Source organism: Ambystoma mexicanum, chromosome 10 (assembly GCF_040938575.1).
Source record: "Ambystoma mexicanum isolate Mex_15411 chromosome 10, UKY_AmexF1_1, whole genome shotgun sequence".
Taxonomy (NCBI): domain Eukaryota; kingdom Metazoa; phylum Chordata; class Amphibia; order Caudata; family Ambystomatidae; genus Ambystoma; species Ambystoma mexicanum.
In genome coordinates, this window is record NC_090932.1 from 706,403,583 (window position 1) to 706,417,697 (window position 14,115).

Sequence of the window (14,115 nt, forward strand, 5' to 3'; positions counted from 1 at the left end):
TTATTAAGAAATTCAAAGCACATATCACAGGGAAAGTAACTGCAGGTGAGTTGCATTTCTGTATGTTTCAGTTTCGTTTTGAGTCACAGATGTAATACTCTGAGAGAACACCGTGTTTTTTTAATTCTGTTTGAATGTCCTGCATAAGTCAAATCTTTTATAAAAGATAGAAATTAGTATATTGAATTAGCCTCAGTGTGCTCATTAAGTATTATGGCCTGAGGTGGTAACATAGGACACTTTGAATAACAAATGTTCTTGCCACCTGCAGTAAATCACTTTGCCCTGTTTGGTAAGGTACAACCTAAACTGATTGTTGTGAACTGGGTTTTGAGAGGGGCTATGGGTGTGAGTGACAATATTCTATTTACAAGATAAATGTACTCTGAAATACTGCAAAAAGGGCATAACGTGGTATTGTAAATAAAATAGTGCAGGGGCATAAAATCATAATTTGGAGTGTACAAAGTCCAGTCTTTACTACTGTTAGTGACCTCGATATTAAAAAAATCACCTTGACAGTTCCCTATATTTTAGGTTCACCACTATACCACGAAACACCAAAATACCACCTAACAAAAATGCCAACAGGAAATATCGCTAACAACTGGTGGGTTGGCCGGGAAGCAGTAAAGTAATCACTGGGTGTGGCTTTCTATCATAAAGTATAACCATATTCATATTGTGCACTCATTCTCTGATTTAGAGCTGTGAGGTAGTGCAGTGCTTTGTACACACTTGATTGTTGTTATAGCATTATTGGCAATATTATCACTATGTCTGAGATTCAGGCTGAGTTATCAGAGTACCTCGGGGCAAAACTCTATGTTTATGCAACCTAGTCATCAGAAAATCTGATAACATGGAAAATAGGATTAGCACTGAAGTGGAAAAAGAGGCACCTGAAGGTATTTTTGTTGAAAGAAGTATTGTGCAAACGTGCATTCTTAGCCTGTTCCGAGCCTCGGAGCTCGGAGGAAGAAAATGATTGCATCATTAGACTGTGCACAAAACTTTGGTTTCTGCTACACAGATCCATAAAGCTGCAAGGGGAAGACTGTGAGATCATTAGCAAGTTGAAAGTTGATTTTAGATTTATTGTAGATGTAACAACTTTACTGCTCGGATGGCTCAGAGAGATAAACAATCTGCTGAAAGCGAGCAAGGTGATGTAAGGCAGGACAAAGAGGACGCAATTTCAGAAATTCAAACCCTTAGAAAAGGTAATAGTGAAAGAGATAAGGCATTCCGTGCCATCAAGCAGGAAATATTTAAATTACTGGATGAGAATAAAGAAAAAGAAAAAACAGTTGACCGTTGTCAGACACAGATTAAGGAATCACAAGAGATAATCAATAAAGTCAGGGATGAGTAGTCTAATTTGTGCCATGACACACAGCAGCTTCATGCGCAGTGCAGAGAATTGAAACAGCAAATCGTTAATCATAAGTCTCAAGAAACGCGGCAATGCACAAGATTCACTGAAGCTGAATCTGGTCGCAGCCCGAGCCAGGGAAGTTTACCACCAGCTGTCGACCTGGTCAGGCCTGGGTATGTTGTAATGTTGGAGTCTGAATCACCTGCAACTGCTCACACACATTCTCACCCACAAGGGAACAGGAATGAGGGACAAAATGGCACATACCAGAATGCACCATGTAGTCCTTTAGAAATTATGAAATCTATCAAGACCTTGATTGGACCATTGAAAAAAGGAGGAGACTGTTGCATAGAAGATCATTTGAAGGTGGTCCATGATATATTCAAGACCCTTCAGATTCCTAGGGAACAATATGGATGGTATATTCACCTCACTCTAGATGCAGCTTCTGCTAGTGTTATCCGTGGTCTGAATGAACAGGAACATTTCTCACCGGCAGACTTTGAGAATGAAATTAGACACCAATTCTCGCCCTATCAATCTATGCAGCAAACCAAGAAAGCTGATTATAGCATGGCTGCACACCAAAATGAACACCCTTGCCAGTTTGTTCAAAACTTAAAAAGGGCATTCTCACATTTTGATGTGACCTTTAACCCTAACTCGATAGAACTGCAAATTTCTATGGGCTCCAAAAAGAAATTGTCTCCCAATTAATCCATGATTTCGACATGGAAAACCCATTAAAATGGATAATTGAACAGCCAACCAAACTGTATGAGGTAATATTTAATCAAGAAGAGGAAGGGCCTAGAAATAAAAGACTAAGAAATCCACACTAGCTATTTTGGAGGTCAAGTCTATTAAGATGCTGCTAGAATCAGCCCAAACTCAGGAAAAGAATGAGATGACATATAATCAAAGGGTTGTGGCTCTAAACAAAACACCACCCCAGACTCCTATCTTCCAATCCATTGATCCTAGTGACAGAAATTGTTACCTTAGTCCTTGGTACCTTGGTATTTCTCCCAGAATGGGGTTTTGCCATGATAAGCCAGCCTAAATAACAATCAAAATCAGATGTACAACGGTCCATACCAGACATTAGGGGCCCAGAGTAGATTTGACCCAAACACAATGGTGTATGGCCACCAAGAAAGACAAAGGTATGTGGATAGATTAATTGAAAATGGAAATCGGCATAAGAAACAGTTGCCACCAAATGAAAGGCAAAATAGGAATTATGTACCCCGCCAATATAGTCAGTCCGGACTACGGGTTGACCATGGTCAGAGGATGGTCACCCCATGTCCTACACCTCCTGTGTCACGAAAATTCAGGGGAAACAAAAACAGAAATCAATCTCCAGGCCTAATCAAGGTGAATGTAACCATTACCGGCCCAGAGCACAAAGAGAGGAATTTAGATACACAGACAGGTTTCAGTGCTTAGTGGCCCATGTTAAAATTTTGTCTGAGCAAACAGGGAAATGATGTACCGTTCAGAAGACACAACCAAGTGAATGTACAGACGGTCATAGGAGTGATCTTGCATGTAGCAACAAGTGACTAGTTAGTCACGTCTGTCATGATGAAACGACAGATGCCTATGAATCACCTTTGAATGAAAACACTGGATTATTTGCTGATTTAAAACCAAGAAAACAACAACAAATTAAAGTGAGACAGGGAATGATAACACACACAAAGAGGGAGTGTGGTTTAACTTGGAGTTGAACCATACCATTCAGGTGTGTGGAAATGATGAACAAAAGAGGAAAATGAACAAGAAAACCCAACGGACAGAGAGGTAGATTTAAAAAGAATATGCAATGTGAAAATGAAACACAAAACTAAGAGACAAGATCAACAGCTAGATTACCCTTACCCGATAATCAAAATACTATTGATAACCGCAAAAAATAACAATTCCCCAAAATGGCAGTTGCTGACCAGTTACCTGAGGAGTAGTTTGAAGCACAGATATTCCAAGAAACAGAAATGACAGTCACCACCCAAAATGCAGATAGTTGTCACACGCCAGAAACTGATAGGCTGACACATGACACTTGCGAAAAGATACAGCCAATAGGTGGAGGTAAGTAGAGAGGACCCAGACAATGAGGAACGAACAATGGGAAATTGGGGTGTGAACACTGCTTGTCCCAAATCAGAGGGGCAGTCAGTGGTTACACTTCAAATAGGTTCTGAGCCCAGAAGAATAGACAAAGACATTAAAAAAGAAATGGGCACACAGGAGGGTAAAATCTCATTTCACATGACTCTTTGCCTAACAAAAAGCCAGGCTGATTCAAGAAAAGTAAGTCCTGTGATCCATAACAATTCACACTTTCTATGCATACTGGAAGAAGTTGAGTATAGATATTATGCTCCCATCACTGTTGAGTAGACATGTAGAGTAGAAATGTAACGCATTTGATATCATTGACACAGGTGCCCAAGCAGCAATAATGTCAAAGAAACTGATGCAAAGTATTAATGAGGGGAGATCATCACAAAATGATGTAAAGGTGTGGCAAAGTGAAGGCCCTGTCCACAAGTTCAACGGGAGGAAATACCTATTGAAGGTGTCACTGAGGTTGACATAAAGATAGGGTCCCATAAAGGATGAAACAGGAAGTATTCGTCACACCAATTAATGAAATACTCTTCCTCATAGGAACAAATTGCCAGCGGAGACTGTCGCCCCTTATTGATGGGGCAAATGGGTTATTGTGGTCTTTAGCCAAAATACCATTGAAACATAACAACATAATTACTCAAAGCAACAGTGTAAAATAATGCCACACTGTTTCTAATCAGAAAGTGCAGTGGAAGTATATCTTCAGAATGGTGATGTGCCGAGCGTGACTGTCATTTTCATGTGTCAGGATTAAAAGCGAGGAGAGAAAGAGAAGCAATCTTTTGAGATTTATTTGGACCCTAAGAAAAACTGCCAAACAGAAATAGATGAAAACACATTGGGCCTTATTCATGGACGTGATTTACAATGGCGCAATCCCATAGGAAAACATTCCATGAATCAGGCCTGATTCATGGATGTGTTTTATAATGGCGCAATCCCATAGGAAAACGTTCCATGAATCAGGCCCTGATTCATGGATGTGTTTTATAATGGCACAATCCCATAGGAAACATTCCATGAATCAGGCCCTGATTCATGGATGTGTTTTGTAATGGCACAATCCCATAGGAAAACGTTCCATGAATCAGGCCCAATGCGTTTTTATCTAAATGAAGAAAAATACAAACCAGATGTTACTCCAGAGTCCGATCAGGAAAAATGCATTTCAACAACTGCAGAGATACACATGGGAGAAGGACAATCATGGATCCCTACACATGTGAATGGGCATGATGATTGAAGCACTTTGGCACTTGAGCAGGAACGGAGTTTCATTAATGAAAAGGTACTCAGGCAAATACTTGACAGAGAGGAGATCCCAAATTTTAAAATAAAAAATCAACACATCTTTGCCCTAGATGACCCTGAATTGGGACAGAGAATTGTAGGAAGATGCATGTTAAAGATTACAAGTGGCTCTAAAAGCATTCATCACAATGTGTGGATTGTGAGCGGAACGCAAAACACATTGGGCCTCATTACGAGGCTGGCAGTAGCCACACGCACGGCTGCTGCCAGTATTCATTTTTTTCTGGCGCCAGAAATGGGCATTTACCGGGTCATTACGGCCCTGCCAGACCCGGTTTTTGCCCATTACTGGGCGCCAGAAACAAATCTTCCCCATTCGCATTTGAGCCAGGGCTCAAATGGGAATGGGGAAGCCGGATGCACAGGCACCGTTTATAACAGTGCCTGTGCATCCGACATGCTGTGCTCGCGTGTGCCTTTCATTCAACTAGGTCAGATCTGGTGGAATGAAAGGCACCCGCGAGCACAACTCAGAGTTTGCTGGTTCGGATACAATGGTACTGGCAAGCTTACTGGTACCGTTGTATCCAGACCGGCAAGCTCGTAATGAGGCCCATTCTATTTGGGAAATGACATCATGCACAGAATGTGTATGGTTTAAACTTTCTAAATTAAAAGCTTTGGTCCAGATTGGGTGGAGCTGCACCTGAATTTGATAACAAGAGACAAGCTAACCATTGTGCCCAAATGATGCCATATTCAATTGAACTTCAAGCGAAAAGGCATGTTACCATTCCCGCATTTACCAAACAATTTACAATTGCATTAAAATACAGCAAGGGACAACAGGTGAAAGATTGTGATGAATTTGTGTCCCTAAATGAATCCTGAAAACAGCAAGGATTAGAATGTGAATAAACACCATTGATAGAGATCGGGGATGGACCCATTCAAATCCTGGTGGACAATAAAGGGTGTGAAGACATTCATTTGGAAGAAAATGCAGCATTAAGAGCGGCAGTACAGGGATCTAATTACACTGCTTATTTCAATAACCCAGTGATTGGGAATATTCCTGAATGCTATGTGACCAGAACCATTGATTTCTAAACCAAATGGAATCTTTAAAGTTCAGTCTGTGTACCCTTATGAGCCAAGTGAAATGATACGCTTTCATCAGGATGATTGTGTTCTATTTGAATTAGGTGAATCTGAAAGAGAAAAGCAGCATAGTGAAGAGGAGGTCAATATTCCTAAATATTTGAGGGTAGCGGTTCTCCAAAGAGACACTGCCACGTGGTTAGAGGAAATAATAGAAGTTCCTCCTTTGGAGGATTTCCCAGAGTTTTCTAAAATGGCAGAGGAGCAGATTCAAAACATAGATGCTTGCACAAATGAAGAAGAAAAAAAACAATTGAGGAAAACATTTATGGAGTTCAAACAAGATTGTGCTCAAGATGCCTATGACTGTGGGCTGACTGATTTACATTTTGCCACACTACCAAAAGGACATTGTTGGGAGCCAGTATGTGTGTGACAATATAGATTGCCCCTGGCATGTCTGGAGTCAATGGCTAAAATAATACACATTTTAGAATCTGGAGGCATCATTAGGCTTATTCATAGTACATCAAATACTCCCACATTAGGCGTGGTAAAACCAAATGGCCAAAGGCGTTTGTGTGCAGACTTCAGAGAATTGAACAAGAGGCTACTTCTTTCATGATGGCCACTTCCATTTACTGATCAGGGCCTTGCACAGGTTCATGGGTCAAAGGTATTTACCACCTTTGATCTTACAGCTGGATACTGGTGCGTGCCACTAACTAAAGACATACAAACATTTATTTGCATTTTCATTTCACAAATCACAATATGCATGGTCCCAGACCCCTTTTGTGTATGCGAATCATTGGAGTGATTTTGGCATATTCCTAAACAAGGCACTATTAGATGCAACTGAAAAAGTAACAATAGTTTATGTGGATGATGTGCTAATCAAAAATGAAGAATTGAAAAGACATGTCAATGAAATTAGACATGTACTCAGCCAGCAACAGAAGGCTGGGGCAAACATATCTCTACTGAAAGCACAGTGGTGTAGGAAAAGAGTAAACTTCATAGATCATGAAGTGACAGATCATGTGTTAAACCCACAGAATAAAAAGGTGAAAACAATTCAGAAACTAAAAGATCCCACTAATTTGAAAAGTTTAAAAAAGTCTATTGGGAATGACAAGTTACAACAGAAAATGTATTGAAAATGTTGCCGAGATTACACAACGAGGTTACTGAAGCAGGTGCCCTGGAAATAGGTAACAGAAAAAAGTGAGGCAGTGGCCAAGTTAAAAGGCTGTCTAATGAAAGCACTGTGTTTGGCATATCCAATAAAAAGTCATGATTTCTTTGTAGAAATAGGATTCACAGATCAATGTATGTCAGCAGTGTTATACCAAAAACATGATGCAAATAATAAAACCATTGCATATGCCTGTAAGGCATTGTCACAGGTAGAGACCACATTTTGTGAATGTGTAAAAACACTTTGGACCACTGTCTGGGCATTACAACATTTACGTCCCATAATTAAAGGGGAGCGAGTGATTGTTGAAACAAATCACCAGCCTCTTCAATTTTTGCATAGAATGGACATGTAACAAGTTTGAGAACATGAAAAACAGGATAAGAAGGGAAAAACTCAGAGTGAAAACCCTGCCGGAGGCAACAAAAAGAAACAATCTGGAGAAGTGGATCCAAGCTCTCTCGTTACATATTTCCTTTCTTTTTTATTTGGTTGGCTGAATATATCAACCTTTCAAAATCAGTCCAAAATTCTCATCAATACATAAATAAAATGTAATGTAACAGCCGGTCAAGTGGCACAGCGAGTAGAGAGCTCTCTTTAACATCTGTGCAGAGCTTGCTAACGCAGGTTCGAATCCCGGCAGGGCCTAACTCAGACTTTCATCCTTCCGAGGTCGATAAATGAACACCACACACTGTGGGTAATAATAAGCAGCGCTCAGATACCTGATGGTTCATAGCGCTTTATAAAATGCGAAATTAATATTATATGACATCTATTCATATTTCATGTTTAATCATAACGTCAAAATTCATGCATTGATTCAGTCTTCTGCAGCTGCAAAAAATGATGACATCATCTAAAATACTCATAACCTTTTCTTTTTAAAATCCATTAACAGGGGCGTCAGAAAGTATAAACCATCAAGTATAATTCAAGGCAAAATAATTCATATAGTACAACTACAGTCCCCAAAATCAACATCCTACATCTTGATAAAATCCTTATAAATACAAATTTGAAATTCAGATTTAAAATACACTACATGTTATATGTATTTTAAAAGAAATGTTTTACTTAAAATTAAAATGTAAAAGTTCAAAACTTTTGATATAGAAAAAGCAATATGTATATACTCTTGATTCTCCATTATTCCGTATACTCAACAATCGTTCAGAGTCATCTGATTTATAATATATAGGAGGAGTTTGACTGATGGTTGAGGAAGAACAGAGTCCAAATAATGCACTATGGCAATTTTAACTGATTGCCTGGGGCAGGAAAAAATGTATTGCCAACTCTCACTCACAGATACAGGACAATATTTGTTAAGTAAGTTCTTAAAAAACACTCTGCGCTTTGAAATTAAAACAGGACATTCAACAACTATGTGCTGCAACGTTTCTCTCTGGGTGGTGTCCTTACAAAATTGGCAAAAATTCTGATCTTTGGGAATGAGCCCTCTCCTTGCCAATATATCGTTTGTGGGCCACAGATTTAATCTGAATCTCAGGTACTGACTTCTAATGTGGGGTGAGTGACTTTTGATTAAATAATCCGCCCATATTGTGAAATTTCTTGTGTCCAAACAGATTTGGATTGAAGTCCACTTAGGTATTACATTTGTCTTGAGCACACATCCAGTCATATTGGTAGAGCTTGATCTTTGCTCTGCCTGGATTTGTGATTAAAAGCTCCAAAGATATGTTTGCATCCGACAAGGCATCTGTTATGAAATTTTGCCATGATCGTGGGAAATCATGCAGAGATGTTAATAGATAATGAGCCACAACACTCAAGATATTGTTTAAGTTAGTACCCAGTAGACATTTTCTCAACAAGCAACACATTTTCCATAGTAACTGCACAAACAATGAGAGGGCTCCCAATTCAAAGCTTATTATAGTCATAGGTGTACATTTTGGTAGTTTTAGTACCTGTTTCCAGAATCAGGCCTCTAATATATCCCAACATTTTTGTTCTCTGGGCACCTTTGTTTCCCAGCCGTAAGTCATAATGGGTACGACTTTCTGTCGGTAAAATGTCATAATATGACTACAGGTGAATTTACCATACTTGTAAGATAAGATTTTTGCCTGTGATATGAGATTTACTAATTTAGAATCCAAACTAAGGATATATAATTTATCATGTGTAAAGCTATTGATCGAAACACCCAAGTATTTATATTGGGGTACGACCTTAAGTTTGGAATTCTGCAATGACCACAAATACTTGCTTAATCTCTGTCTTGCGTATTTACCACATACTACTATTTGAGTTTTTTCTGTGCTTATCATTAGATAATTTGTTCGAGCATAGTCAGCCAATTTGTGTAAAAGATTCTGCAGGCCTCTCGGAGTTTGGGATAAGAGGATGAAGTTGTCCGCATAAAGTAACCACGCTATCTGTTGGTTGCCTAGCTTTGGTGCATCGGCTGCGGTTTCTCAACATTTTTCACCCATATCCGGAATGAATAAATTAAAAAAGGGTGAAGGCCAATAACAGCCTTACTTTAGAACTCCTTTTGGTTAAAAATATGAAGAAAGTAAACCTTCGAGCGTAAGTCTGATCTGCATGCACGTGTTTGTATGAAGGAGATCAATTATAATAAAATGAGTCAGGGCATTCATATTGGCGTAGTTTCTCATAGAGTAGTTGACGATCGATGGAATCAAAAGCTATGTGGAAGTCCATGAAAGCCATGTACAGTGGTTGCATCTGCATAGCACAATGAGATTTCATCATTTGCAAATAGATGATATTTATAGAAGTGCCCAAACCTGAGACAAACCCTGTTTGAAACTGATCTCTTTTGTTTGCAGCCAACAACCAAGAATTCAAATCCTTGAGCATGATGTGACTAAAGATCTTGCCAGGGGCATTTAAGAGGGCGATCGCCCTATAGCTGGCTGGATTTTGCTGATCACGCTTTTCATAAATTGCCAAAACAATAGAATGTCTCCAGGGCAGGGCAATGTGTTGTTTGGTGTTTATATTAGAGTATAAATTAAACAGTATTGTGGGCCAGATTTCAGGATGCTGTTTTAATGTATGTTTAGAAAGGCCATCAGGCCCGGGATCTCTTGATCGACTCACTTTGTTGATATAAAATAGGATGTCCTCTTTATCGAATAATAGATGAAATTGATGTGCCTTTTTAGCATAAACTGCTCTATGAAAGCTCTCTGGTAAGGCATACAACTGAGTGAAATGGGTTATCCAATCATTTTCAGATACTCCATTGGACTGCAGTACCACTTGAGGTCCAGCTGTAGCCTTATTCAAAGCTGTCCATATTTTGGGCTTTGTTTTTATTTTGCATTAAACCTATTATCCTTTCCCCCATCACTTTGATATAATCAAGCTTTATGGGCTCTCAGACAGTTTTTGTAGTTTGTTTTAAGAGATTTCAATTTAGGACATCTTAATGCAGGAGTTAATTTCATCGCCTGTCATTTCTGATGTCGAAATATTGATTTTTTTGCTTTTATGTCCACATTAAAGACATTAAGTGTTTCATCTTATGGTAAGGCTTGAAGAGTATCATTACGTTAGAGCTGCATCAGATCATAATAAGCAACATCATAATCTGACTCACCACTAGAATATTTCTGAAACTCTGAAATCAAACGATCATTGAAATGTGTCAGAGATTTCTCAGACCAGTGCAGTCTGTTAAGTCTGCTATTAATGATCATTGATCCTTGAATCTGTGTGAGATTGTCATGTGTATTGCCATTAGCTAACCATTTGACTATCAGCATTTCATGGTCACTGTGTTCTACTGGAATTATTTGAAATGGAGTTCAAGGGAAAACGGCATTGAGTCCACATATATATAATCCATTATGGCATTAGAGTTTCCTCTATGTCAAGTTATACGAGATGGTATATCATCAGGAAAGGCATCATTCAGCATGATTAAATTGCGTGCTTTAATAAAATATTCCACTGCAACACCCTTTCTTTGGGTTGAGTCGATCTATTATCTAGGCAATGGAGATTTAAGATTTAAGGTGTATGTAATCCTAGGGGCCAGATAAATCATATCCATCAGTTAATTTAAATTGTGAAAGAATTGGATATCAGTAATGCCCAACGGATTCCAATATATTTTCAATAAGTCATAAGTGTTAGTTTGAATATGAAGTTTGGTTAACTGCATATAGGCATTCGGGGAGGCCCATGGTTCAGAAAAAATATCTTCTGATTGGATTGTGGGTCTAGTTACAATCCATTGTTAGCACAAGTGCATCTGCAATGGGTGTGACATAGTCCCATTTGATCATTTTGAGACACAGGGATTGTTACAGTAGTAGTGAAGCCTGATTGGTCAGGACTGGAGTGCATTTTATCAGCCTTGGTATGGAGTCCCACAGATAGTACATAACCCATGTCAAAAGTTGGGTCTTTGCAAGCTAGATTGTGTTTCACACAACCCGTGAGTTCATCCAAAGTCTGACTACACCAAGATCTTTTCATGAATAAATTCCACCTGTTCAATGTCGTTAGAACTAACATCCTCTAAAGATGGAATATCAGAGAAGATGGCCATGACGCTTTGTCAATTCAAATCATATTTTAGAAATGGAGCAGATCTGCAACCAATGATAAGAGAATGTAAGGCAGTCCGTTTGGGCAATTTGAAGGATTTAACCTTATAATTAGATTTTGTATTGTGTATCTCAGGTAACTTGGGAGGTTGTATGCCACAAATTGGGTCTAAATTGCCTTTTATTAAACTCTGGAGGAAGTGGAGGAATTCAGGGGCAAGGGCCTGCATCTGTTTATCACTGCCAGTGGATATTAAAGGATGACTTAGTTTCAGAAGATTCCGAACCATAGATGGACCTAATGAGGAGTTGGAAAAGTGATTTCAATTTTGGAGATCAATATTATTAACTACTGTTTCCTGTGTGCTTAATAAAGGAGGCCGAAGCTCTGAGTAGTCTTTTGAACAAGTAGATTGTATGGGTGCTTCACTTGTAGTTTTCTGCCCTGTAGGGTATAACATTGGAATGTCCTTCACTTTTGGCAAGGACGAAAGCAATTTCTCGTTATTTCTCTGGCCCAAGTAAAGGGAGCTAATCGATATTTGAGGTTTTTGAGCAACCATATAGGCGTCAACTGCTTTTCTAATTTCCTGGCATCGAAGATCAATTGCTTCATACTCTTCTTGAGTTTGAGGCGATATAATGCTCACTGTTTCATGCTTATGTAGCGGGAATGCAATTGATAACTTTTCAGCGGCTTGGAGATCAATAGCAGCCACAACTAGGTTGTCAAGCGGAGCATATGGTGGTATCCAGGGTGAAGAAATGTTGGAAACTTTAAACTTTCTCGATTGAGCTAACAAAGTATATTTTTAGAAACAGCATTTGAGGTTAGCTCAGAGCCTTTTTTCGCCTTATTAATTATTAATTGATTTGAAAAATTGCTTTGTGACTGAGGTGTTGGTTGTTTTTGTTGTTGTAACATTTTTGGATTTCTTCCCTTGCAGGATATTCAGTATTTTAGAGTTGGCTTTGATATTAGATTGTTTTTGAGTTGCAGTTGAAAATATTATATTTGAACGCTTTGAAGGAGAAGTGGCTGAGGATTTAGATGGATTATTGAGCGCCAATGAAACTTCCAAATGCTGTTCTTCTGTATTGTCGTTAAGTAGGATTGTTTCTAAAGGTGGTATTGGGAAAACTATATCTCCCTGTAGACGAGGAAAGTCTAATGAAGGCTGCGGCTTCTGATGGATCTTAGAAGGAGATCCTTGTGTATTAATACAGGGTGAGTTATGAATGATCGTTATCATATCTGCCTCGGCTCCTGCCTTTGGGCAAGTAGACAAATCAGAAGCCTTTTTGCCAGACCAGATCATAGATATTTGAGCAGCTTGTTGGGTCATCTTAGCATCAAGAGTTTCAAATAATTTCGCTAAGGAGTTTAATGCCATATTCATCGCATTGAGGGTAATCTCCATTAGTTTATTAGCAGCTGCTAGAATGATTGGCGAATAAGTGATAGAGGAAGGCACATTTGGTTTTCGAGGAGTCGGTGCAATGAATTGTAAGGCTAAAGCTGACACTTCATGGTTTATGTCGGGAAACAAGTCAAGGGAACACAATACATTTTGGGACTTGTCTCGAGCTGAAAAATAGGAGCCTATAGATTCCAAGTCAAATACAACAGAGTCAGATAGGACATCTAACAGTTTTCCATTATCATTTGACACTACAGGAGCTGTCAGCACATTTTGCAAGACCACACTGTTTGACAAAGAAGCATTGAGCCTGATTGGAGTTAGCAGGTGTAAAATGGCATTGCAAGCATTCCCAGGTAGCATATCATTTTTTGAGATTGGTATCTTTATTTTTTTGACCTCGGTATTAGCCAATGCGTGTACAGTGGAAATCGACAGATTCAATGAACTGTCAGTGGTCGATGCCGCACCATTCGTAGCTTCATGCACATTTAGTATGTGGCTCAGTGGAAAAGGCTTGACTGCAGCATTCTGTACTTTTTCCAGCATAGAAGGAATAGTGACACCCTTTTCAGAGCAAAACAATCGATGTCAATATTCAACATAGGCTTATGCTTATCAAAAATACGCATTCTACTTATGCGTGCAACAGGCGCTGAGTATGAGTTGTTTGCTTCCAGCTTTCACGTAATTTCATCAGACATTTTTCACTAGTCTTAGTGCTTTTAGGTCGTAAATAACCAGGAGAAGGCATGTCAGATCGTAAAGTGTACACACCCCGCCTCATGAACTATGTAACTCTTTGATGAAATGCAAAGCAAACGTTGTTACAGGGACTAACAATTAGCACTGGCCGACTGTGTTGCCATAAAGCTGCAAAGCGGTATTTCATCGGTACTTCGCCTGGCGTGCGTGCGTTCTGATATTTATTGAGTTATGCCCAAGGGGGTGGGGCTTAGTATCTGTGAGAGTTATTTTATGTCCAAATGAGTCCAAATGGATCCTAAACAAAGAAAATAAAGCCAAGTATTATAAGTATAATATCCAGGATGCACAAGC